The following is a 23,973-nucleotide window of genomic DNA, read 5'->3' as shown; positions in this document are numbered from 1 at the left end:
AGATGAGAATGTAGGCAAGCCTGGAGGGTGCTTCCTTCCTTCCTTCCTTCCTTCCTTCCTTCCTTCCTTCCTTCCTTCCTTCCTTCCTTCCTTCCTTCCTTCCTTCCTTCCCTCCCTCCCTCTCTCCTCCCTTCCTTCCTTCCTTCCTTTCTTTCTTCTTCCTTCCTTCCTTCCTTCCTTCCTTCCTTCCTTCCTTCTTTCTTCTTCCTTCCTTCCTTCCCTCCCTCCCTCCCTCCCTCCCTCCCTCCCTCCCTCCCTCCCTCCCTCCCTCCCTTCTTTCTTTCTTTCTTTCTTTCTTTCTTTCTTTCTTTCTTTCTTTCTTTCTTTCTTTCTTTCTTTCCCCCAAGACAGGGTTTCTCTATATAGCTCTGACTGTCCTGAACTCACTCTGTAGACCAGGTTGGCCCTAAACTCAGAGATCTGCCTCCCCAGTCCTGGGATTAAAGGTGTGCGCCACCACTGCTCAGCTGGGCATTTTCTTAAGTAGTGATTGATGGGGAAGGGCCCAGCCCATTGTAGGTGGTGCTATCCCTGGGCTGGTGGCCCTGGGTTCTATAAGAAAGCAGGCTGGGGCCCGGGCGGTCTTTAATCCCAGCACTCAGGAGGCAGAAGCAGGCAGATCTCTGTGAGTTCTAGGCCAGCCTGGGCTACAGAGTAAGTTCCAGAAAAGGTGCAAACTACACAGAGAAAGCCTGTCTCAAAAAAAGAAGGATAAAAAAAAAAAAAAAAAGAAAGCAGGCTGAGCAAGCTGTAGGAAGCAGGCCAGTCAGCAGCTCCCCTCCATGGCCTCTGCATCAGCTCCTTCTCCAGGTTCCTGCCCTGCTTCAGCCCCTACTTTGACTCCCTCTGATGGTGAACAGTGATGTGGAAGAGTCAGCCAAATGAATCCTTTCCTCCCCTGGTTGCTTTTGGTTGTGTTTCATCGCAGCGATGGTGTGCTGGCTAGTTTTCTGTCAGCTTGATGCAGGATATAGTCATCTGAGAGAAGGGACTCTCAACTGAGAAAATGCCTCTGTAAGATCCAAGTGTAGGGCATTTTCTTGATTAGTGATTGATGCGGGAGGCCCCGCCCACTGTGGATGGTGCCACCCCTGGGGCTCTCCAGACTACCAGCTTCTAAGGGTCTTCTCTATGGTCATATTTTGTGTATGCTCTATCAAAAGAAGCTTGCCTGAAGACCAGAGGGGAATGTTAGCCCCTAGTTAGCCACAGAGGCCAGGCAGTGGTGGCACACACCTTTAATTCCAGCACTTGGGATCTCACACCTTTAATCCCAGCACTAGAGAGGTTGAGACAGGAAGTGATCTGGCTGGGTGGAGAGAGGAATATAAGGTGGGGGGAGACAGGAGCTCAGTCTTTTCGGCTGAGGAGTTGGTGAGGTGAGAGGTGGCTTGTTCCTTTGTCTCTCTGATCTTTCAGCATTCACCCTGATATCTGGCTCTGGGTTTTTATTAAGACCATTTAGGACACATGCCACACTTCCCAGCTCAGGTCTGTCCACAGCATGCACCCCAGCACAGCGCCATGTGCTGAGGACTGGGAGGACTTGCTGTAGCTGCCCACTGTGGGACACACCTGCCAAGTCATCACCTGGTCAGGCTAAGCACCCAAATTCTCTTCCTTATTCCCCTCTTTCTGCTCGTTTTGGCTGAGAAATGGCTTCTGTGGAGACTAGCAGAAATCATTCCTTGGTTTCTTTTCCTTCGGTCTTTCTGTTGAGGTATTTTGTTGTGTTCACCACCACCCACCGTGTGTCTTCTGTTCTCATCTATCTTTTTTCTGTTCTGCCTCTTCCTTTCTTCTTTTCCTTATTCTTCTTTTATCATTGTCCTCTTTTCTCTGTCTTAACAAGAAGCCCTTAAGGCTCTCTAAAGAATAGATAGGGACCCATTTGGGACAAGTCGAGATGCCAACAGCACTGAGGATGCCAGGCTGAAGAGGAGGTAAGAGGGTGGGGTGTCACTGGAGGGCTGTGGGAGTTCACCTGACAGTATCGTGCCCAGGCCTACAGCAACTAGAAACATAACCAAGTTGAGGGGTAAATAAGCCATGCTCACATGGAAAGCTGGGGAGATGCCCCAGGACAGGAAGTGACTCGCCTTATAACAGGCAGGCAGGGTCCCAAGAATTGTCTGGATGCTATAGTTTAGAACTCGTACATAACGAAGTGCATTCTCCCACACAAGCAATATTCTGAGCCGAGGCTGAGTGTGCATGTGGCTCGTAAAAGGCAGCTTCTCCATGAGTGTTCAAAGCACAGGATGCACAGAACCTTTGCAATACGACATTGTTTACTACAGCAGTAGCAATGACTTCTAGCTTCAACACCCTAAGGAAACAATCTCAATTCCCTACCGTTGGTGGTTTAAGGACCGGGGCTGCAGGAGACCAGATTTTAAAGGCCACTAGTAACTTCCTCACTTGCTAAGCAACCATGTGAGACCACTCTACTCTGGGACAAGCAGTCTCCTCCTCATGGTTTGAACAGAGAAAGAGTCCCAGCACGTAACTTAGGGATGAAGTGGCATTCTGGATGCAGAGTCCATCTCTCCTAATCCCAACACCACACGGGTGTGATGCTGAAAAATCCGGTCTTTGTCACAGATGCATTGGGAAGGACATCAGGGTGGGATGGCCCACAGGGCAGGCTGCGGAGTCACACAGACAGGAGCTGAGGAGAAAAGGTCAATTGCTGAAGTTTGGGCAATGTAACCTGTGAGGAAGCTGGAGAGACTGGAGGCCAGGGCAGGAGGATGAGGGTGGAGGGGGAGGTGGGGGTGAGGGTGGAGGGGGAGGTGGGGATGAGGGTGGAGGGGGAGGTGGGGTGAGGGTGGAGGGGGAGGTGGGGATGAGGGTGGAGGGGGAGGTGAGGGTGAGGGTGGGGGTGAGGGTGGAGGGTGGGGGTGAGGGTGGAGGGTGAGGTGGGGGTGAGGGTGGAGGGTGAGGTGGGGGTGAGGGTGGAGGGGGAGGTGGGGGTGAGGGTGGAGGGTGGGGGTGAGGGTGGAGGGGGAGGTGGGGGTGAGGGTGGAGGGGGAGGTGGGGTGAGGGTGGAGGGGGAGGTGGGGGTGAGGGGGGAGGTGGGGTGAGGGTGAAGGGGGAGGTGGGGTGAGGGTGGAGGGGGAGGTGGGGTGAGGGTGGAGGGGGAGGTGGGGGTGAGGGTGGAGGGGGAGGTGGGGGTGAGGGTGGAGGGGGAGGTGGGGTGAGGGTGAAGGGGGAGGTGGGGTGAGGGTGGACAGCAGGCTTGTGAGAACTCTGAGAGCCAGACCAAGGATTTGATAGTCCCCGAGTCAAACCATGGGTACAACCTACCAGAGATGACATAATGAAGCTCCAGATGAACTCCCGTGATGTGACAGTGGGATGGGACAGGAAGGGATCTCACACACACACACACACACACACACACACACACACACACACACACAAATGGCCACAGTGAAACCATCATCAGTTCTTAACTTGCTGGTGTGTTTCAGTGTGTGCACACACATACTCATACACAGACACTAACATATGTGTGTGCACAGGTATACTTGCATATGTGTCACTTAGAGACTACTTTTTAGATCATTGTGTGTATGGCATCTATGTGTGTGTATGTGTATTATGTGTTTGTGTGTTATATGAATATGTGTGTGCACATGAGTTTCCGTGTATACATGTGGAAACACTAGTGCCACAGGGTGTTCCTGGAGGTATGCTGGCCTTCACCGTCTACCCTGATTGAGACAGGGTCTGTCTATTGATCACCACCATGTTCACCAAGCACACGGGCCTACCTCCACCTCCTGTCTTCATGCGGGAGCAGCAGGATCACAAGTGCATGCTGCCGCACCTAGATTTCCATGGGTTCCCGGAAGTCAAACTCAGGTCCTTGTGTGTGCATGGTGAGCGCTTTCTCCACGGAGTCATCTCTCCAGCCCACGCAGTGTCTTTACAGTGAGTTTCTGAGGATTGGCATGTTGATACGGATGCTTTGAGATGAACCTAGGAGTGATCTGAGGATCAGTTTAGGGGAGGTGTCCAGCAGGGAGGAAGCAATGAGAGTCGCTGAGGGACCACTGATGGGAGGGACCCTGGGATGGAGAGGGTGATGGGAGGCACGGAATGCAAGGCTGCCAGCCCACAACAAAGAAGGAAGGCAGCCACATGGGGCCTGAAGAGTCAGAGAAAGGAGCCCCCGACAAAGAGGGGGTACAGCAGCAGGACTGTGGTTGTCCCTCTCTTGGGGACAGCACAAGTGCCAGCTCCTTCTGAAGGAGGAGAGATGAGTGTGTACAAGCATGACAAGCTTCCTGTAAGGGAAAGGAAATTAGGATCACACACTTATTGGGATTAAACTACTGCCGTTGGGAGAAAACAATATTGCATACTTTGTGACTAGGAAGACACAAAAATGAGTCTTACTAGGGCTTTTGGAAACCTCTTTAGAAGAATTTTTGAATAGACATGTATATGGTATGCATCTATGTGTCACCAAAAAAAGTCTTCATTTTTCCCCAACTTCCACTATTCTGTGAATATGGCCTTATTTGGACAAAGGGTCACTGTAGACGTGATTAAGTTAAGGATCTTGGGATGAGATCACCCTCGATTTATGGTGAATCCTAAGCCCAGTGACTAATGTCCTAAAAAGAGGAGGAGATCTGACCCTCCAGAGGAGGTGAGGATGGGAGCAGAGACAGGGTCATGCATCCCTGAGCCACAGGTCACCGGCAGATCCCAGCTGCCACCAAGTGCTGGGAAAGCAGCATGGCATGGATTCAGCCTACAAAAGTGACCAGCCCGCCTGACAGCTGGTTCCAGACATCTGGGAAGATAACTTCCGTTGCTTTAAACCACCCGGTTTGTGGCAGTTTGTCACAGCAGCTCTAGCAAACTCACCCAGTGAGAATAGTCATTTATTTCATAAAAAAGTATGAGGACTGATGGGAAAAATGGGGACAAGCCAACAGGCCTGCCTGAGGATACCCACTGCTCCTGACCGACAGCAAGAAAGGAGGGGAGAAGGGAAGGAGGGTGAGGAAGAGGAGAGAGGAAGGGAAGAAGGGAACAGAGGGAAGAGGGATGTGGGGAGGGAAGGGAAAGGAGACAGCCAGAGCAGTAGAAAACTGGTGACCTTTGACCTTGGCCACAACTGTGTGACTTCAATGGCCTAGGCTGCTGACTCCTTATTCTCTTAGCCTGGGGGAGTAGCTGGAACTGAGTCTGGACCCAGCCTACCTAGGTTTGAACCCTAAGGCCTTGGGACATCTGGTCTACCTGTGTGATTCAGTGTACTCATCCGCAGACTGAAATGCCAATGACCCCGGCCTTGGGTGGTTTTCAAGGTTGTGTGGTCTCCTTGTATAAATGACCGGGTGACATGTTTGGGATGAATAGAGCAACCGTGATAGTAGAAATCTTATCATCCCCTCCACAGGAACATCATGAAAGAGTGTATAGAGAAAAAAAAAAAAGGTGCTGGATGAGAGAGTAGAGGCCTGTGAAATGCTGTCGGACGGCCTGACCTGGCCTGGCACTCCTGAACTCACAGCCGCTGTGATGGTCTCTACAGGGTCTGCGTAAGACTGAGCGGATCAACAGTCAGTCACAGACTGGGCGGAGCTCTTAGGGCTCAGCCCCTCCCAGGTGCATTAACTGTAGCGGAGAGCAGCTGGTGGAGTGGAAGCCATTGTTTCCAGAAGTGTCTTCAGTGTGAGTTACTCACACTCCGTGGGACAGGATCACACCCAGGTCCATGCCGGACTAGAAACAAGACCAAAAGCATGAAAGGGAGATGGGGACTTGGTGGGAGGAGGGGCCTGGTGGGATGGGAAGAGGAGAAGGGGGTGAGGGGATGGGTGTGAGTGACCAGAATGTATCACGTGTGTGTACAAGACGATCAGATAAATTCAGGTGTTCATAAGTGGGCCTACCCGGAAGACAGCACTGAAAAGATGAACAACAGCCTCATCCCCGAAGCCACATAGCTCGGCAGACACTGAAAGCCTGAGCTGATGGGGCCTAGGCCCAAGCCATGGGCACGATACGGCACCGGCGCAGCCCGCCAGGTGGCAAGGGTGTTAGCAGGTGGCGAGGCAAACACTGAAGAGTCATCACTGGGGAAGTGGGGTCATGAGCCTGGGTGAGGACCTGTAAGTGGCCACCAAAGGCATCTCCACAGATCATCATCCAGTGCATGAGGAATCTAGGTCACCTGGTGTCCCCTGCTGTGGAGAGTCATGATAAGAACTCCCACCTAATCCACACAGAAACCCCCGCACAATAGGGTGAAGCCACCATTTCAAAAACAGTCCCAGAAAAGATTCCACAATCCATCAGAACCTACTCCGATGGTGGGCATCCGCGGTTGAAAGCTGGCCCTCTGGTGTCTACCCCTTAGGTCTGAATTCCTCTGATAGTCAGGAATAGTGAGACTCATGGCGGGCTCTTTTATATCTGTTCTTAGATTCTTCAGCCAATGTCAGGGCTGGTGGGATTGTTTAGAGAGGCCTCAGGTAGCTCCCAGCCCATGTGAATGGTTCTACATTGATCCACACTTGGTCTTGTTTTGTTTAAGGATAAGCAGATGTGAAGACAAGACGCAAAAGTTAAGTGTTATAATAATAACCCTGAAAATCAATAAGCAATACAACCGCCTTGCTACAAAAGAAAGACAGAAGCCCCCTCAAAGAAGCTAGTCCAGAAAGGGAGCAACCCAGGCTGCGTGTGATGGGGTACATCTGTAACCCCAACACTCAGGAGGCACAGACAAGAGGATTTCAAGTTCAAATCCAGCATGAACTACATAACAAGACCCTGTCTCAACCCCATCCTGAAAAGTAAGAAGGGAATAAAGGGGAAGGGAAACAATAGAAATCCAAACAACAAAGGGTGTGGGACCTTAAGCAACTGACTTTATAATAATAAAAATACAAACAAAACCACTGGATTTAAAGAACTAAAAATACCACATGGCTGGCAAGGGTATGGGGCACCTGCACTTCTCAAGTGCTTCTCGTGGGGTAAGTTGATACAACCACTCAGAAAAATATCTGGAAGTATCTACCACAGCTAAATATACAGAGTGACCCACACCTCCGTCCTCGCCTGGGATGTGAACGCCTACATCCCCCCAGGCATCGCAAAATCAGCTGGAAGCAATCAGGATACCCTTCCACAGAAGAATGGGTAAGTGAACAGCGGTTTGCTCATGCGCGGGTAACATGCACAGTGAGACGTCACCAGTGTGGGTGGATCTGACAGACACAGAGTTCCTGCCTGAGGATACCCACTGCTCCTGACCGACAGCAAGAAAGGAGGGGAGAAGAGAAGGAGGGTGAGGAAGAGGAGAGAGGAAGGGAATAAGGGAACAGAGGGAAGAGGGATGTGGGGAGGGAAGGGAAAGGAGACAGCCAGAGCAGTAGAAAACTGGTGACCTTTGACCTTGGCCACAACTGTGTGACTTCAATGGCCTAGGCTGCTGACTCCTTATTCTCTTAGCCTCTTAGGAGTTCACACAGTGTAAGAAGCCAGGCGCAAACTGGGCTGCTGTGGTGCACGCCTTTAATCCCAGCACCGGAGAAGCAAAAGCAGGCAGTACTCCGAGTTTGAGGCCACCCTGCTTTACAGAGAGAGTTTTGGAACAGCCAGGGTTACACAGAGAAGCCTTGACTCAAATTTTTTTTTTAAAAAAAGAATGAAAAAAAAGGAGGGGGAAGTCAGGCGCAGCATAGGTCCTGGGTGTCCCCAGTTATATGAGGGTCGTGGACAGGCAAAGCTGTTAAGAGGGGAAGTGGGGGGAATTATCTAGAAGAGGCTAACAAAGAACTTTCTAGAAGAGTTGGAAATCTATATTTGGGTGGTAGTTATATGGACATTTCTATACATTAAAATCCACTGTGTGGTAAACATAATGAGTTCACTTTATATAAATTAGATCCAATAAAAAGTAAATTTATGCCTATAGTTCCAGCACTCAAGAGGAAGATGCAGGAGGCCAAAAATCCTGTATCCAAAAAAAAAAAAATAGAATAAATAATATTTTTTAAAACTTAAAATATCAAACCAATAGTAAAATGTCATCTAATCCCTCAGTAATAGGAAAATAAATTATAAATATATTTGAGTGTTACTCTTATTTGGGGCAGGTGAGAGACATATAGAATGATATTTCAAAAGAGTAATCCTAAAAACTCAAACAATGCCTGTCTCTTACACCAGCAATTTCATGGACAGAAACTTAACCTGTGAAAGAAGCCAAGAGATGCACAAAAATACTTTTACAAAGCTCTCTAACTCCGAATTGCTTAGAACAGTATGGAAATTTGAGCACACGGGAGTGATTAAAAGCTAGATTATGTAAATTTGCCTCATGTGTGAGATAGAATGTTCTAGACACCCATTAAAAGTAAGGGAAGAAGAGCCAGCAAGATGGCTCAGTGGTTATGAACACCTGCAGCTCTTGCAGAAGACCCAGGTTCAATTTTCAGCACCCAAGTGGCAGCTTACAACCATCTGTAAATCCAGTTCCAGGGGATCTAGTACCTTCTAGCCTCTTCAGGCATTAGGCATGTACATAGTGTGCAGACAGACATTCTTGCAAGTAAAACACACACACATAAAATCAAATAATAAACTTTCAAAGTTAAAAAATTAATGGAATAGGAAATAGCAAACAAGGCATAACACAAAATGCTCCTTATAGTCATATCTTCATGAAAGGTGGATATAGACATATGGATGGACAGAGGACCTGGGTAGATGATAGCTAGACAGACAGATTCTGAAGGGCATCAACTAACATCGATCATTCTCTCTTGGGATGGCAGATCATGGGTGACATCTTTGTTTTTTTATGGCAAAGGAACTGAGCTGGAGTGCTGTTTAAAGTTAGGGAATGTATTCTGATATTTAGATCACAGTTTTGAAGGCTAGAAGTTTAAGATTGAGTGGCTTCATCTGTTTGGACTGTGGTAAGGGCCTGTGGCAGCAACGTGTGTGGAAGAAACCATCAGTGAGACCAGAAGCACGGGACAGCTGGGTTACAGGAGGGCACAAAAGGGGTGACAGCGCCCCATGCCTCTTCTGAGCCTGTGAAACCCAGACTCCCATTCCCCTCCCACTTAACTACACTGCTACCAAACACAGGTGGAGTCCGTGCTCATGACTGTACACAGAAGATCTTCACCCCTGCCCAGCTGTGTGGTGAACTTGGCTCCTTCCCCCTCCCCCTCCTGCATATCCTCCCCCTGTCAGCGTGGGTGGGAACATGCTGAAGGCAGAAGAGGAAGAAGAAGAAGAAGGAGGAGGAGGAGGAGGAGGAGGAGAAGGAGAAGGAGAAGGAGAAGGAGAAGAAGAAAAGAAAAGAAAAGAAGAAGAAGAAAAAGAAGAAGAAGAAAGTCTTGTCCTTATGATCACAATAATCCAGTCAAGGAAGCTGGACCCACTGGACCCCTACACTGAAGGAAAGGGACCCATCCATAGGTTCAAGGCTGGGCACTGTAGATAAGGACCCACCCATATGTCCAAGGCTAGGCACGGTAGATAAAAGCCCTAGGCTGAGTTGGTGAAGTGATTGCAGGCACGAAGACCCGAGTTTGTTCTCCAGAATTCATGTTTTTAAAAGTTGGATTTGGTAGCATGTCCTCACAATGCTAACACTGGGTAGACAGAGAGGCAGGTGCCTAGAGCCTGCAACTGGCCAGCCTAGCCCACAAGGAAAGTTCCAGGCTAATGAAAAATTTGATCTCAGAAGACAAGGTGAGTGGCACCTAAGGAACAGTAGCTGAGGTTGTCCTCTGGCCTCCACATACACACACACACACACACACACACACACACACACACATACACACACACACATACATACACACACATACACACACATACATACACACCTACATACACACACCACACACATACACATACACACACATACATACACACACATACATATATACACACACCACACACACATATACACACACCACACACACATACACACACATACACACACACACCACACACACATATACACACACCACACACACATACACACACATACATACATACACACACATACATACACACACACACACACACACCACACACACACACACACCATGTGCCCTGATTGAAAAGAAGAACATGTCCTGGTGATTGGGGCCCAGGATGAGTCTGGGGTTTCTCTTCTCCCTGAGAGCCTTTCACAGTGAGTCTAGACTTCTGAGTTTCTTCAGTGACTCCTTTGGCACTACAGCCTAGATGCTCAGGAGACTTACTATGTCCCAAGAATTACCCACCAAGAGCACAGCATATCCAAAGCCTGGCTCTACCTTGATATTTTCTTTCTCTTTTCCATAGCAGACATCAAACCACAGGGTTACTCTCTACTGCTAGGAACAGCTACTCAGATCGTAGGTTGGACTGCCACCTGGAGTTTCTGGCCTTCAGGGTTTTGCCTGTTTAATAATCCCCAAACCAATGATGAAGGAACCATCGACACTGGGCTTTTAGACAGGAACCTGGTCCTGTCTGGTCCCCCGGTCCCCGGCCCCGCCCCACTCCATCCTGTGTCCTCCTCATACCACCTCGTACCCATTCCTCCCACACCCTCAGGCTTCTGGAGGGACTTGAAGATTACACAGGAGGAAAAGTTCTTTGTAACCTAGAACATCCACCCTGCGTTTGATGTGTTTTCTTTATTACCTGTGTCTTGATTCCATTTGCAAGGGCCACTCCTCATCTCCCCATGTCCTTTATTCTCCAAGACAGTAATGTGATGTAGACGCCACCCAGGAAGAGTCGGTCTTGTCCAAAGGGTCATCAAAGCCAAACAGCCATCACATTCCTCAAGTCAGGTGCATCTGCTTGTAAGAGACCATCAAGGATTGGCCCCGATGTTCCCTTGGTGAAGGGGGTAGGGGCGGGGAGGGACATGGATCCTCATTTGAGAGTCTGGATACTCCTTCCAGCCATTTGTATGCACTGCTGCCCCAGCTCTATGTGATCTCTCAAGAGGTACCAGAGTATACAAACTGGAGGGGATTAACTGAGAGGGTCTCCATCATCCATGCTGAGAGAAGACCAGACCACCCAGAACGACTAACAAACCCCTCACCCATGCTCTATAATTAACCTCAATAAAATCATGGATTCCCACGGTTGAATTTGGGACATTGTACTTGAGTTTGTTACTGGGACTTTATAAGGAGGGAGTGGACATCATTTACATTTCCCAAATAAAAGAATTTTCCCGACAGTTGGCCTCATGCTCAGAGGTCCTGCCTGGCTAGTGACCAGTGCCTGAGCTATAGAGGCTCCTGAGTACCCATTTTACTTTGGCTCCATAACCTTGGGGACCTTGACAGAGTCAGGGCATGCGTGAATGCCACATGTAGGGATGATAGAATTAGTTGCTGGCCCTGGGGAAGGGGTGTGGCTTGAGATCAAAGAAATTTTGATTAGGAGATGCCCCCTTGGTCCCCAGCTTGTGGGGGGGGGGGGAGGCGTGGAATGGAGGTAAGGGTGTCTGTGCTTGCAGGCAAAGGTCACCAAGAGTGAACGCAATACCTTGAAAAGATGCTCCTGGGCTGGAAGCCACCGAATTCTCTCCACTTACTTACCCGGTACTTTTCATCTTCAAAGCTCTGTGCCTCAATTAAGTAATTAATAGGTCTGGTCATGTCCACAGCGCTCCAAAAATAAGGCTGTTGAGGTTTTGCTTTTCCTCCAGAAGACACGCTTTCTCGTGGAGCCCAGGGAAGCCAAGAGAAGACAGCCAGGGTCCAACCCCTCAGACCTCCACTTCAGACCAGTTTAAACTGGGCAAGAAGGCGGAGGAAGCGCACGCAGAGGTTGTGGTCTGCTGCCCCCTGGAGGGTGTTCTGATAACAGCAAGAAAATGGATCCACATAAACAATGCCTCCAGTAATAGGAAGCAAACAGCCGTTTCGTCTATGAAGAAGTGTCTGGCCGTTCACAGCCTCCGTAAAAAGAGGAAAATACTAACCTGGAGCACAATAACTCCTCTCTATTTTCAGCCACAGCCTAGACAGACGGTGTTGATACCGCGTTAACAAGTTCCAAGGGCTAGTGCCTTCAGAGTAAAATGAGAGGACTCCTGAATTAATGGGTGAAAACTCCCCTTCATACATCAGAGGAGGAAAGGAAGGTAATTGCCCTCAATATTTATTTTTGATTTGGAAAAATCCAAAGCAAGAGGCTTTGAAGAAGTCAAGATCTGATTATAATTCTAGGCTCTGTGCCAGTGGGGTAAATTGTCTGGCAGATTTTTTCCAGCATTATCGACTCCCTTTGCATCTGACGCCAATGGCCCAGCATGGTACAAAGGGCTCAGGACAGGGTGTCATTACTACATCACTGGTGATAGCCTGGTCACCCCCACTCTTGGCATCTCCAGCCTGTGAGCAGTCTGGGTTCTACTTTGAGGTCCTCATGATTCAGTGTTCCGGGCTGGCATGTCTAAGGACTTCTTGACTTAGACAAATAAATAAGTAAACAAACATTCAAAAGGCACACACACTCAAGATGTGTACAGGCTGTATGTACTCTCTTGTACATACAGACGTGTAGATGTACAGAACTTTCTACTAGCCCAGCCTGGAGTCACGGGGGCTGAGAGCTGGTCTGCAGTAGATCCCCGGGCTGAGAGTCAGTCAACAGTATTCCAAGAGAGGTGAGGAAACAGCCAAGAAGCAGGCACACTGGCTAAGCCTGAGCTGGTGGAAGGGTGTGCATGGTAAGGATCTACCCTGTGGCCTGAGCCAAACATGGCGGACCGGAGCTCTCCCTCTGCTCCCCAGGGAGCTCAGGTTAGTGAGACATGGGGCTGGAGAAGGTACTTAGGGCTAGAAAAGAACAAGATGATGCAGAAGGAGTCGGGACCCAGCAGATGGAAGTACCACTACCAGTTGCCCTGTGAAGCGGTGGATATTGGAGCTGGGTGTCACCCAGACGTGGATCAGCCACGCTGCCAAGCCAAGAGAGGCAGCTCCTGAAACAGATGATGGCATTGCCCTAAGAACAGCTTTTTTTCCAGCTGACACCAGAGTGACCCAAACACTCTTCCAGAAAGTCCAGTTTTAAGATGGTATAACAGGCTGTCTTGGAAAAGGCTTAACCAAAACCATGGGGTGGGGCGTGGGGAGGGCGGGGCATACAATAACCAAATCCCAGTGACCCCACCCTGTCTGCAGTTACTCAGGGCTCACTGGCCAAGACCCAGAGAGCAGCCAAGTCCGGCTGCAGTCTATCCAAATTCAATTTTCTACTGAAGATGGAAACAAGCCAAGCCAAGGTAAACTTAGAACAGGACACAGCAGACGTTGTCATCAGTGACCCCAGCGAGGTCCCCACCCCCTTGGGAGGATGGTGACATGCCACAGCCGGCTGCTGCTCAAACGTTTTTCAGATAGAAGTCGATTTATGCACAACTACAGGATGACACCATTATAGTCTTTGTTTTACAAGTGGGGAAACTGAGGCACAGCGCCAGTCAGGTGACTTACCTAAGCTCCCAATGTAATAGCAGCGCAGGTTTGAACCCATTTGTCTGTCTCTCCGTTTCTACATGCAAGGGTTGTGATGAAAGCCAAAATGACCAGCATGCTATCTGGAGACGGTCTTGGGGAACGACCATGGCAAAGTGATGGTGGTCACCCTGGGAAGTGGGAGGACCGGCGAGGAGGCTCCGTGGAGCTGGGAGCTCATGCCAGAGGCCACTGAAGACCCACTCTCGGCACGTTATTTTCTATGACTCCGGCCTTCCCTGGGTAGACATTTCCACTTCTGTCAAATGAAAAGAATATACAAAGCTCGAGACACAATACTGTGTGTGTGTGCCTTTTAAATGTTCATTTATTTGAAACATTTTTGTCTAAGCCAAGAACAGGTAGGTGTTCATTGAGCCCACGGTGTGCTCACCGGGCTCAGCCCCACAGAGAGCAATCCCTGGGAGCAAGGGATGTAGGAGTGTATTCACTGTTGGGTCATGAGCACTCAAAGAGCAGGGCGCCGTGGAAGAGGACGTAGGCTTGGGAAGGAGCAGCGGCCTTGGGTCCAGGGAATATGGCCACACCGTAAGAGAGAAGAAGCCCCTTTGGAAGGCAGCTGGGGTGGAGAAATAGCCGTGAGGGGAGAGGCTCCTGATGCAACGCTCTCCTTGCCGCAGCCCCCTTCCCACCGAGTCACCCCCACAGTTCCCTTCTCAGCTCTAGACCTAGGCTGGGGGAAGGGTGGGCTTGAGAACCACTGTCCTTTCAGACATCAGTCCTGTTTTCCTGTCTGTGGCTAACACTCCCCCCGCGGTTGAGGCACATTTCTGAGGTCCAGAGTCTTTGAGATTTGCTCTTTTCACTCCATTCATGTCCACTTCTAAAAGCAGCTGAACACTGGGGGGGAGGGCAGGGTTGTCATGCGTGATCATGGAGGGGACTCAGAGGTCTCTTGGCCATGTCATCTGTGTCTAGTGGTTTTTGATTGAAAATTGTTTACTCTTTGCCTATTTATTTTTCAACTGTAATGTGAATTACCTGAGGCTTATATCAGGTGCAATATTAAAAGACTAATTTAAATTTTCTTAACTTTTCGTTCTTTCTTTTTTTCTTTTTTTTTTTAGGTTTTTCGAGACAGGGTTTCTCTGTGTAGCTTTGTGCCTTTCCTGGAACTCACTTGGTAGCCCAGGCTGGCCTCGAACTCACAGAGATCCACCTGGCTCCCGAGTGCTGGAATTAAAGGTGTGCACCACCACCGCCCGGCCAATTTTTCTTAACTTTTCATCAAAAGAGGTATATTAGTTACTCTCCTTGTTTCTGTAATGAAATATCTGGCAAGAAGCAACTTAAGGGGGCAGAGTTTATTCTGGCTTACAGTTTATGGGGGTACGGTCCATCCTGGGGTGGAAGCATGAGGTGGCTGATCACATTGTACACAGTCAGGAAGCGGAGGATGATGAACACTGGTATTCTGCTCATTAGCTCCTTTTTATTCCATCCACGACCTCAGTCCACGGAATAGTGCTGCCCACATTCAAGGTGGGTCTTTCCTCAATTAACATAACCTAGAAAGCCCTTTAAATACATATGACCAGAAGTTTATCTTCCAGACAACTCTAGAGCCTGTCAAGTTGATAGTCAATATTAACCATTATGGGCCAAGAGGAAACTCAGATTTGGTTACTGGGGAAGAGAAAGTTGGGGATATAAACACAACTAGAGCATTAAGCTCCACAGAACAGTCTAGGCCCATCCACAGAGCACCAGAGGATGCCCACTAGGGTACCAGAGTTGAGAAAGTTGCAAATTCCCTGTTCCCAGTGGGCTTGGCCTGTGACCTGACATGGGCCGGGAGGAGACACAGTGTGAGTCACAGTCATCACCCTGTGGGATCTTCTGCCTCTCCACCAGCCCTGGACACGCTCCCAGACACCTTTCCAGACAGAAATCTGGAAAGCAACTTCTGGTCTTTCCATCTGCAAAATGGGAACGGGTCTTCAGCATTTTCCTTGAGGAAAAGGCTGAGACATAAACTAGATATGTGTACATCACATATGATGATGAGGATGGGTCTTCAGCACTTTCCTTGAGGACCTGGCTGAGACATAAACTAGATATGTGTACATCACCTGGCACAGGATCTGTACAGCTCTACTGCTAGCCATCCGCTTGGCTCCACATCCTTTCCCTCTTCCGTGTGAGCCTAGAAGATCCCTAACAGCTCTCAGAAGGAATCAAGCCCACCCAAGCCTTCCTCTTGGACTTGGGTCTGTGCTGATTCCTTGCTGCATTTGTCACAAACCAGTAAAGCCTAGCAAGCCGGCTGGCCCTGGACCTCCAGTGATGAAAAGCATGCCAAGCCGCCTTAGGTTAGCTTGGACATGGATCCCGAGAACGGTGTTTGCAGGTGTCCTGTGGTAAAGCATGCCACGGGCAGTAAACATACCATTGTCCCTAAAGGGAACACAAGAAACAAGTACCCTGTGGAGCAGACCCAGCCCCAGTGGATTTTCTCTGGGGAGCAGCCTATGAGCCAGGTCATCTGGGATCTCTTTGACACCCTCACTATTTCTAATAGATGTTGACTTAAGGGGTCCTGAAGAGCGGAGCAAAGACCCAGAGAGTCTAGAGTCACATTATTTGTGGTGTGTGTGTGTGTGTGTGTGTGTGTGTGTGTGTGTGTGTGTGTGAAGGTAAACAGGTGTATATGTGAATACCTGTACCCATGGGGGCCAAAGTCAACCTCATGCATCATTCTTTAGGACATGACCCCCCCCCCGTTTTTGAGACAGGGTCTCTCCCTGGAACCTGGGGCTCACCAATTAAGGTATACTAGCTGGTCAGCAAGACTAGGGACCCAACTCAGTCAACAAACATCTCGAGTGCTGGTACTATAAGCTCAAGCCACCTTGCTGGGTTTTTAGATGGGTGCTGGAGGTGGAGGACAGGAGGTCCTCGTGCGTATGTGGAAAGTGTCCCACCCACTGAGCTATTTCCCAGGCCCTAGATTTAACTTGTAACTGAGTATCTACTACTGCATCATGGAGAAGGTTCCTTTCTGGGCTTTTTCTTCTGTAAGATGAGGGTTTTGCCCTGGACCACCTCCCATGGGTGTTAAGACTAGATTCCGAGTCCATGTGTCTTTCCTAAAACGATGCTCAACACACCATATCAGGTAGGTGTCAGTACCCAGGACTCTATCCCAGGCTGGTACATGGGGATAGTGGACTCAGAGACTATGTTTTAGATGAGACCCCTAAAAGTGCTGGCTCCCGCCTTCCCAAGGGCGGGACTCTAGCCCCACTGGGACACCAGATCAGCCTTCACGCCTGGGAAGGTCCCAGGAGAACTGCTCTAACAGAAGTCCGTGTTCATGAAAGTGGTGACTGCAGAGAGCTGTCGACCAGCCGCTTCCACACACGGGCTCTCGTGTTGTCATTGTATCTGTCTGACGTTATCATGATCCTTCCGCAAGTTCACTGACGGAGACTTCTAGAGACATGGTGACTTGTTACAATCAAAATCAAAATCAAAATTGATTAATTGATTATTGGGGAGCTTTGAAGGAAGTGAAGTTGTGAGGAACAGAATAGTTTGGTCTATCTTGGGCTCTGTGTAGCGAGACCTGAAGCTAAGGTGATACCTGGAGACTCGTTACTCAGCTTGGCTTCCAGCTGCTTGCCCAAATCACCCAAATGTCCCCCCAAGATCTATGGGCATGCACTGGGGCACACACCTGCTAAAAAAAGGGGGCTGTAGTGAAACAGCAAGAGCCCTACATCCACGCCCAGCGTAAATCTACCCTAAGTGTTCCTTCTGGTGCAGAATCGCATCATTCGGAAGTGTGAGTGGCAGGTGTGGGAGGCTCATCACGGACAACCCAGTTTGGCCTCAGTTTGTCTTGATTCTATGACTCCTGGCCGAGAAGGAAGCTTCACGTCTTAGATGGTGTTCATCCTTGCCAGACAGAGCTCATGCTGGTGCTTGAGTCGCCGCTGGGACGCAAGTGGGAAGTGCAGGGTCAATCTCTCCTGGAGGAATTGACGCTTCTCTCCAAAGAATGGTTTGGCCATGTTGTATGTGCACCCGTTTCTCATGCTTTCTGAATGTCCCTCGCCTTGTGCCCTTTCTGCCATGCTCGGGACAGCGCAGAGCCTTCCTCGGCGAAGCCTGGCTGGTGTGGCCACCAGGTCTGGGACTTCTAGTCTCCATGGCTACGTGTTAAATATAGTTCTTCTCCATATAAATTACCCAGTCTCAGCAACTGCATTATCACAAATAATAAAATAAAAAGAAGAGAGAGGGAGGGAGGGAGGGAGGAAGGAAGGAAGAAAAGAAAAGAGAGAGAGAGAAAGAAAGGAAGGAAGGAAGGAAGGAAGGAAGAAAGAGAGAGAGAGAGAGAGAGAGAGAGAGAGAGAGAGAGAGAGAGAAAGAAAGAAAGAAAGAAAGAAAGAAAGAAAGAAAGAAAGAAAGAAAGAAAGAAAGAAAGAAAGAAAGAAAGAAAGAAAGAAAAAGGAAGAAAGAAAGAAGAAAGATAGAAACTAGACTTTAAGCATCAAGGATGTGTAGAGTCCTTCCAGAGACATGGTGATCTTTACCCAGTGATCCTTGGGTTGGCTCCTGCTTAACAGCTATGAAACCCGAGGAGGGGAAGGACTTGTCTGAGATCAGGTAGCAGATTGGGAACAAAGCTGGGGGATGGGTCCAGCTTACCATCCCAGGATCCTTCTGCCCTCACAGAATGGGAAGAGAGGGCAGAGTGTTATAGCTACAGCCGCCTTCTCTGCAATCCAGAGTCCGTGGCCTGGTCTCTGGGTCACAGTGTGTGGTGTGGATTGAACCACTTCGAGTCAGATTTGGGGAAAGAGCTGGAAATACCTCATGGCTGGAGCTGGGACGTCTTGTGAACGCATGAAGGAACACAAAGTGACAGGTTACATGTGATCAACGCAAGCCACGCAGCCATAGTTTGTCTTGTTTCTTGAGACAGGGCTTACGATGTAGGCCATGCTGGCCTCTTGCTGGTGGCCTTCCTGCCTCAGCCTCCTGAGTCCTGGATCGCAAGTCAGTACCACCAAACCCAGCGGCCATGCTTTCTCTAACCATTGTTCTCACGTGTCATGACTTGTCAAGTCTGGCCTGGTGAAGAGAGCCGCTCTCAAAGGAGGAATTTTTATTGGCAACTTTTTTATAATAGTTTTTTTTTAAAGAACAATAACAACAAAAATAATAAATTTAAAAGATTTAAATATTTTTTAAGCACACTGACTCAGGTATTTTGTTAGACAATGGAAGATGGGTCAGGACACTGTTCCAGTCTCTTCCATCACCAGAATCCTATACAGAGAACGGAAGTCCAAGGTTAGCCTGGGTGGATGACAGAAGGAGTGTTGGATACAGGGGAGAAGAGGAGGAGGAGAGACTGGGCAGTGCTTTCCCAGTTACAGGATAAAAGGGACACACTTAGCAGCAGATGCAGAAGCATGGGGCATTGACACCACCCAGCCACCTTGTGTGAAACCTCCCACCTACACTTGACTCAAGGACCATCCAGAAAGTCACTCAAACTTCCTTCCCATGATGGGAAGCAGCATGGGTCCCGGGTTCCAAGCTGCTCCAGAGATGGCAGCCTCCAGGGGGCTTTGTAAACGGACGTCTTCTGTCCTGACTCCCCAGCCCAAATAACCAACTCATGAATTACAAATGCTCAGCTGATAGCTCAGGCTTATTACTAACTAGCTCTTACAACTTAAATTAACCCATTTCTATTCATCTGTGTGTTACTATGTAGCTTGTGGCTTTACCTGTCCGTTAGCATGTCCTGCTTCCTGGGCAGCTGGCTGGCATCTCTTGTGACTCCTCCCTCCTTCTTCCCATCATTCTCAGTTTGGCTTTCCTGCCTAACTTCCTGCCCAGCTACCAGCCTGTCAGCTTTTTATTAATGAATGAGAGTAATACATATTCATAGTGTGGAAAAGGATTTTCCCATAGCAGGGCTTGCCTTTTGCTTGTATTGCACCCCACCTGAGAGATAAACCTATTTTCCTGATTTTGAAATGATAAATGGGGGTGTCACACACACACACACACACACACACACACACACACACACACACACACACGTGGCCATCCCTCCTGGGTAGTTGAATGTTGAACATGCCTCCTGTACAATGTCAGCTTGTTCCCCAAGCTCTTACCAACCTATGCTTGGTGTGTGTGTGTGTGTGTGTGTGTGTGTGTGTGCAGAGAAGGAGCTCTATAAATTTAGAAATGTGAGAGGTTGGTAGGAGGTAAAATCTGCCACTTCCTCCACCCCAGCAAAGAAAGGAATGTCCACACCAAAGCCATGCTATCAAATGGGAGAAAGCTGGGGTGGGGGTCCCCCAAGTAAACACACAGAGGCTTATATTAATTATGACTACTCAGCCATTAGCTCAGGCTTATTACTGACTAGCTCTTACACTTTGAATCCATAACTCTTATCTATGTTTAGCCACGTGGCTTGGTACCTTTTCTCAGTTCTGCCTTGTCATCTTGCTTCCTCTGTGTCTGGATGGCGATTCCTGACTCCTTTCCCCTTCCCAGCATTCTCCAAGGCTGCTCACCCCACCTGTACTTCCTGCCTGGCTCCTGGCCAATCAGCATTTTATTTATCAACCACTCAGAGCAACACATTCACAGCGTACAGAAAGACATTCCACAGCAGGTGCCTTTCAGTAAGTCAATTGACACTCAGTTAAGGTGAAATAAGATTCTTCAGAGACTGAAATACCTTTGAGGTTTCAAAGGCAACAATCAAAAGGCAAGAGTGTGGAACTTGCCAGTTGATGCCACATCATCATCAAGAGGTAAACTTGGGGGGCAGGGACAATCCCCAAGTTGATGAACAAGTACAGTTAGATTTTTAAGCCCATGCTCTGCCCTGCACCCATACACATTTTTCAATTCCAGCTTCCATAATAATTTAAAATCAACTATTGGAGCCCAGGCATGGTACCAGGAGTGAACTGAATGAAGGATTGGATAGTGCCTACTGCAGGGCTGGAATTAGCAGGTCCAACCTCACAACCTGTCCTAGTTGGGTTCTTTTGTCAACTTGACACATGCTAGTGTTTCCTGGGAAAATAAACCTCAGTTGAGAAAATGCTTCCATCAGATTGGCCTGTAGGAAAATCAATAGGACAGTTTCTTGATTGATGTGGGATGGCCCAGCCCACTGAGGGTTCTTACCACCCCTGGGTAGATGGTTCTGAGTTGTACAAGAAAGCAGGCGGAGCAAACCATGAGGAGCAAGCCAGTAAGCATAGGCCCTCCATGGCTTCTGCTTCAGTTCCTGCCTCCAGGTTTCTGCCTTGAGTTCATGCCCTAGCTTCCCTCCATGATGAACTATGACCTGAAAATTGTAAGAATAAACATCCCTTTCCTCCATGGGTTGCTTTTGGTCATGGTGCTTATAAAAGTAATAGAAACCTAACTGAGACACAGCTTTTTTCTGAGAGCTGTGCATAGATGTGGCAAGGAAGAATCTATTGCTGTGGGATGGTCTGTATGTCAAATTACATGGTCAAATTATATGGTCAATAAATAAAACACTGATTGGCCGGTGGCTAGGCAGGAAGTATAGGCGGGACTAACAGAGAGGAGAAAAAAAAGAACAGGAAGGCAGAAGGAGTCACTGCCAGCCGCTGCCATGACAAGCAGCTTGTGAAGATGCCAGTAAGCCATGAGCCACGTGGCAAGGTACAGATTTATAGAAATGGATTAATTTAAGATATAAGAACAGTTAGCAAGAAGCTTGCCACGGCCATACAGTTTGTAAGCAATGTAAGTCTCTGTGTTTACTTGGTTGGGCCTGAGCAGCTGTGGGACTGGCGGGTGACAAAGATTTATCCTGACTGTGGGCAAGGCAGGAAAACTCTAGTTACAATCTATTCTGAGAACAGTAAATAAAGACACTGAGGACTGGGGAGAGGCTTTGCACAGAGGAGAGCCTTGTCTACCTAGAGAAGAAATGAACGTGAACAAGATGCTGACTGGTGAGTTTCGGTGAGGTTGACAAACAGTAGACATGAAGGGTCACAAAAATCAATACCTATTCCCTTTGACCCTTCCCACCACTTTCCGGGAGTCTGTGCCACCAGATGTTCTGAAAGTGACGTGGGGGCAAGACAAGTCCTCACAGTGTCACTGGCAAGGGCTGGAAGTTGGAAATAAAATCAGACGTCCATCAAGAAAAGCTTAGTTAAACAAGGCATGGGGCAGCTGAACAACAAACTATGAGAAGGAATGAGGAAGCTGTCTGGTGCTGATGTGGACACAGCTCCGGGTTGTTTTGGTAAGGGACCGAAAACAAGGAACATTATATTGTGTGCAGAACGTCACTGGCCGTGAAATAGGAGATGAGATCGGTGGCAGGTGTCCTATACCTTATCTAGAAGAATCTACAAACAAAGATGGTTGGTGTCTGTAGGCAGGAGGGGAGCTGTGCTGATGGGGGACAGGCTAGAAGAAAGGGAAACATTGCAGACTTTTGTGTTTGGAAGTGCTTTGGGTGGTGGAAAGTTCACATGAAGGAACACATCAGTCTCATGGGAAAATATCCAGGATAGACAGGTCTAAAGAGATGGGCGCGTGGGTGCCAGGGTCTTGGGGGGGCGGGCACAGAGAATGACTACCCAAGAGAGGCAGAGTCCCCTTCAGACTTCTTGGGCATCTAGACCTGGGAGGTTGTCATGGTCACATGGGTATTGAATGAACTGAAGGTGACTGGTTGTAAATTTTATGTGATGTATGTTTTGCTACAGTGAGAGAAACAGTGTATCTGTTTCCTAATGTATCTGTTTCCTAGTCCCCACACTTGTGAATGCACTGACCCTCACAGTTCATTCAAAGATTCTGTCCTCTGGGAGAAGTTCTCCATTCAGACAGGTGTCACTCGGGGGTGTTTTCATTGTCCCGCTCATTTTAGAAAGTTCGAGGAAGGGGAAAACTATTAGCTCCACTTCCAGCATGTTTTCCCATGAGTGGTGGCCGGGATGGGTCAGGGAGAACTGTGCGCTGCGGTGTGAAGACGCCCATCCAAGCTCCTCGTGCCGAGCAGAGTTGATGAGGTCATGTGACTCGAGCTTCTGCTGCTGCCTGCTGTTTGCCGGACTCTCTTCCAAATTCAGAATCAGCTCCAAGTCTTTCCTTTAAAAGAACAGCTTGGCCCTAGCAGGCTGCTGGAGTGACATGTCAGGCTGTCCCAGGAGCCCAGCTCTTTCCCAACAGCCTGACTCATGCCAAATTGCTTGAGGCTTGTACCGTAGAGCAGCCTGAAAATATTTCTCCTCCCCCCATCAGATAGAGGCTTTCAGAGTCAATAACTGTGTGGTGATCTGGGGACAACCGTCCATTCCTTTCTGTCTCTGAGACCACTACTTTGGGGGCAGTGGAATCCCCAAACTTCTCGTAGGTCTCCTGAGAGGCACTCACTGCTCTAACCTAACCTGTCTCCTGACTCTCTTTAGAACTTACTAGTCTTCTTCTCCCGTTGACCTGCTGCCTGTGCTCCCCAATGACATTCTCAGTCTCGTCTCTACCCCCTACAGTGTCCTCAAACACGTGCCGCCCTTCCTGCCCACCCTTCCCGGCCGCGTCATTCAGAGAGCCAATCACACGCTGGCTTTCATCTCAGAGCAGGAGCTTGCCCTGCCCATGTCCCGATGCCCTGAGACCTCCTTGAGGGAAAGTCTAAACCTAGTGCGTCTTCCTGTCCCAAATGGCATCTGAGAACGGGTGTCCAGGGATGAGTGTGTGAATGAGTCAAAGAGGGAACGGAGAGAAAAAGCACAGCTCGGTGTTCAGTTCTTCTGCGAATGGTGAAAAAATGAATCCCCACCCCACGCCCCGCCCCCAAACACTTGATCCAATAGGCCACTGACAATGCTCCCCAGACTTTAGCAAGCAGATGAATTCTCCAAGGAGTTGAAATAGATGAGGATGGCAGTTTCTAACCTGGCCTGCTTGCAGTGCACCTTGGTAATTGTTATTTCCAACAAATGTCAATGTGGTGCCACCTCTGCCTATCCAAGGAGTACAGGTGGAGAATGCCTGCCATGACCAAGGTCATCCACGGTGAGTGACCAGCTAAGGGAATAGGGACAAGTAATTCCCGTCCTTAGAAGACCCTTGGGTCATCTTCAATGATGAAACCTTAGGTGAGGAAGGAACTAGTCAGAACCGTGACCACTGTTCACATCCAGTCAGAACCGTGACCCGTGTTCACATCCTGAACTCATGGAGGTCAACTCCAGTTGATGCTGGCCCCCAAGGAAAGGGCTAAATAAGAGAGGAAGAAACAGAGGCCAGACAATATACCAGTCAGTATGGAAAGTTTACTTGAAGAAAGCCAGGCCAGATTCTCACAGGGAACTGGAGCCGGCTCTGAGTTGGGATGACTTCCTGAGTTCCAGCCCCTGAGGGACACTAGCCC

At 48.9% G+C, this 23,973-nt stretch overlaps 1 long non-coding RNA gene across 2 annotated transcripts; it reads right to left on the bottom strand.

Annotated features, from left to right (window-relative positions):
• Positions 1–2,144: 2,144 nt before the first annotated feature.
• Positions 2,145–12,038, bottom strand: LOC121821628 (uncharacterized). Of its 2 annotated transcripts, none has more exons than XR_013043878.1 (4): positions 11,610–12,038; positions 10,693–10,853; positions 3,780–3,987; positions 2,145–2,671 (listed from the first exon to the last, which is right to left on the bottom strand). It is a non-coding gene; the product is annotated as an uncharacterized LOC121821628 (long non-coding RNA). The 2 variants fall into 2 exon arrangements; XR_006062406.2 differs by having other exon boundaries at positions 10,693–10,850.
• Between the last annotated feature and the right edge of the window lie 11,935 nt (positions 12,039–23,973).

This window comes from Peromyscus maniculatus, chromosome 12, assembly GCF_049852395.1.
Source record: "Peromyscus maniculatus bairdii isolate BWxNUB_F1_BW_parent chromosome 12, HU_Pman_BW_mat_3.1, whole genome shotgun sequence".
Lineage (NCBI taxonomy): Eukaryota > Metazoa > Chordata > Mammalia > Rodentia > Cricetidae > Peromyscus > Peromyscus maniculatus.
The sequence above is the reverse complement of the archived record's forward strand: the minus strand, read 5'-3'. Positions and strand labels throughout refer to the sequence as shown.